This window comes from Octopus bimaculoides, chromosome 16, assembly GCF_001194135.2.
Source record: "Octopus bimaculoides isolate UCB-OBI-ISO-001 chromosome 16, ASM119413v2, whole genome shotgun sequence".
In the NCBI taxonomy this organism is placed as follows: domain Eukaryota; kingdom Metazoa; phylum Mollusca; class Cephalopoda; order Octopoda; family Octopodidae; genus Octopus; species Octopus bimaculoides.
In genome coordinates, this window is record NC_068996.1 from 26,462,235 (window position 1) to 26,465,994 (window position 3,760).

A 3,760-nucleotide genomic window follows, 5' to 3' on the forward strand; every position below is an offset into this window, starting at 1 on the left:
GGGTTCATTGCTAAATGCATTTCGTAGGTAACCCCTTTGATATAATCCAGAGATGATCGCTAAAACAAGAAATTCTGAGAGAAAGATTAAAAATGACATGATATTTTAAACTCTGAAATATGTATGTACAAAACATTGGAGTATGTTTTGCCTATTCTTATTTATAGGTAGTGTGCTTGATGTGCCACATCATTTCTGCCAAACATTAGCATTTCAACCCTCACAGGAGTCTCTAGCCAGATGCTGCACTAGTTTCTCTCCTTGTAGCTTTTTAACTGGTAGTGATTTATTTCACCCACCCATCCAAACACACACACTTTCTCACACATACACACACACACTCACACACACACATGCAAGCACGCACACACACAGTTACACAGACACATACATATAAACATATGTATGTATGTATAAAACCTTTACATTCCCACCTTCTAAAATGAAAATAAATACATTGAAGACAAATTATCAAAGCATATATTTAAGACATGCATGTACTCTTGGCAGCAGCAGATAAAATAATTTGCTATGTCACCAAAAATGCAGATTAGTTGTTTGTCTTGAGAAATTTATGTTCTTAACTAATACATTTTGAGGTTAATGTCCACAAAGATTGAAAAAATTTTTTTTATTCCTCCATTGTTATAATTCTGTCGCCACAGCAAACGTCTTTACTGCTAATTCCTGATTGGTATTCATTACTTGTATATGGGTTAGTGTTATTCCAAGACGCTTGTGTTTCTAACGATGACAACAAGGAAATGATATACAGGAAGAAAATGGGATGAATAAAGGAAAGGTAAAAAGAAATGAAGGAAGGAAGAATGAAGGCAAAGAAGAATAAAAGAATGACTGAATGAAGAAAATGAAAAAGGAAGGAAAGAAGAAGAAAGAATGAGACCAAAAGAATAACAATGAATGAATGAATGAAATGGGAAAAGGAAGGAAAGAAGAATGAAAGAGAAGAATAAACAATAATAAATGAATGAAAAAGGAAGGAAAGAAAAATGAATGAATAAAACAAACAAAAATGGTAAGAAGAAAAAAAGAATAAAGAAAGAATAAAACATATGAAAAGAAAAAAAGAGGGAAAGACAAAGAATGAAAAGAGAAATAACTGCAGCACATTTACCACAACAACAACAACCCTTGTTACTAACACCATCACCACCAGCATCAGGCCACACTCTCCTTCTTTTTCTTTTCTCCTCCTCCTTCTCCTTCTCCCCTTCTACCACAGAATTGTTGCAGCATCAGACAAAATACTTTGCAGTATTTTTCTCCAGGCACTTTACATTCTGAGTTCAAATTCCACCAAGGTCAACACTGCCTTTCATTCCTCTGAGGTTAATGGTATAATGTACCAGTTAAGTACTGGAGGTGATGTAACAGAATAACTCCACTCTCCTTAAAGGTTGCCAGCTTGTACCTAAATTAGAAGTCACTATTATTATTATTATTATTATTATTATTATTATTATTATTATTATTATTATTATTATTATTATTATCAGGCTTTGTGCCTTTAAAAGAAAGGATTGTTATTATTATTGAGTGAGAGAACAGAGCATGCCATCAAAGTGACACTAGGGTACAAATATACGAAGCCTAATATACCCATCATGACTACCTGTCTGATAAGGGTACACCAGGCATATGCATCACAACCATATGTGTGCGACATAGGGATCTCATATGGAGATAAACAGCGCATCACCTTGCAATTAGAATTTTTTTTCAGGTCGAGTAGCCCATCCTGCTCAAAAGGTCCCTGAATAAGGTTTGTTTAAAGATGTTGAGCAAAACAATGTTTCCAAAGGTGAATTATTCAAACCCCAAAGAATTCCTCTCAGCACATGGCTTGATGCTCCCCAACTACTTCTGCTCACGATCAGAGATGTACATATCGTCAGCCACCAAGGGACATGCTCAACTGGCTAAAGTCAAATAGCTGACAAGCAAATCTGTAGTATTGAGCAGAATATTTGCTGTAGCCCATCTTTTATACCATGACAAAACGAGGTACACATGATAACTCTTCCAGTCAGTTAAGATCAAAAGCCATGTATTATTATTATTATTATTATTATTATTATTATTATTATTGTTATTATTATTATTATTATTATTTATTTATTTTTCTGTTGTTTCATAGGATTGGTGTTTTGCTTGTTTTAATAATGATTCCTATCAAACCAGAAGAGTTCTCCAGGCACTTTACATTCTGAGTTCAAATTCCACCAAGGTCAACACTGCCTTTTCTTGTTTGATATGAATATATCGGTTATAATTTGGCTTAACATGTATATAAGAGTGTGTGAGTGTGTGAGTGTGTGTGTGTGTGTGCATATGCGAGTGTATGTGTGTAAGAAGGTGTATGTGTGTAGGTGTCTATCTATCTATCTATATATCTATATATATATATATATATATATATATATATTGTTTTTTAGAAAGACATAAATCCAGAGAAGAAGCACACTCTAAGTAGAGCAGTCGATATTAATTACTGGTGAAGACTGGTTTGTAGGGTTACCCTGGGTTTCTCACCATAAAGGGTACCTTTATGGTATATCTTCAGATCCTAAGACTTGTTGGCCTATGGCCTCTTTAAAATATGGAGGGAGAAATGATATGGATATAAACAATAGGGATTTCCCTTTGTTGCTGGTCATTGGCTTCAGCTATGTTGTCCTCCTTCAATCATATCACCTGTCAGCTTCAAGGGTAAAAGGTAGAAGGTCAACACCTACTCTCATCAGCAATCAATATCCCGCGGTGCTGTAATTATTGCTAATACCATTATTATCATTATTTACATTATTTACATTTGATGGATATTTGTCCTCATCTTGTTTGTTGTTAACACAGTGTTTCGGCTGATATACCCTCCAGCCTTCACATCAGGTGTCTTGGGTAAATTTCGAACTTGGGTTCGACAGTATTCAAGAGTAATACAACACTTTGCAAAATATCTCCTTCGAGTAAAACCACCAGTAGAAGAGAATATGACCAAAGATTGCATGTACTCGATCCCATGCAGCTGTGGTAGGTTATACAAAGGCGAAACATGTCACCCCTTCAAAATAAGGGTAGAGGAACATAGCAAAGCAGTGACATGAGGAGATATTGATAAATCGGGTATAACTGATGATGTATGGAAAAATGGAGATCACCTCCCCCTGTGGGATGAAGTTAAAATAATAGACAGGGAACAACACTGGAAAATACGAAAACTAAAAGAAGCAGCACATATGCTAGGACACAACAACCTCCTAAGAAGACCGAGTGCAGATATGAGCAGCATATGGGAACCGGTATTAAGGATAGGAAAATATTAGATTTATAAGCCCTAAAATTCACTCCATAATTGCCCATAGGCATATGGCATAATGGTTAAGAGCACGGGCTACTGACTCCAAGATTCCAAGTTTGATTCCAAGCAGTGACCTGAATAATAATAACATTGAAAAATACCTTAGGAATGAGAACCCAGGTTTGAAATTTCCCAAAGACACCTGATGAAGGCTGGAGGGTATATCAGCCGAAATGTAAAAAAAATGTAAATAATGTACATAATTCCTCATCTCTAACACTAACAGAAATCTCCTGAAATACAAGCATGGCCCAAAAATCTCTGTTCTGAAGATACATCATAAAGGTACCCTTTATGGTGAGAAACCCAGGGTAACCCTATGAAATGGCCTTCACCAGTAATTAATATATATATATATATATATATATATATATATATATA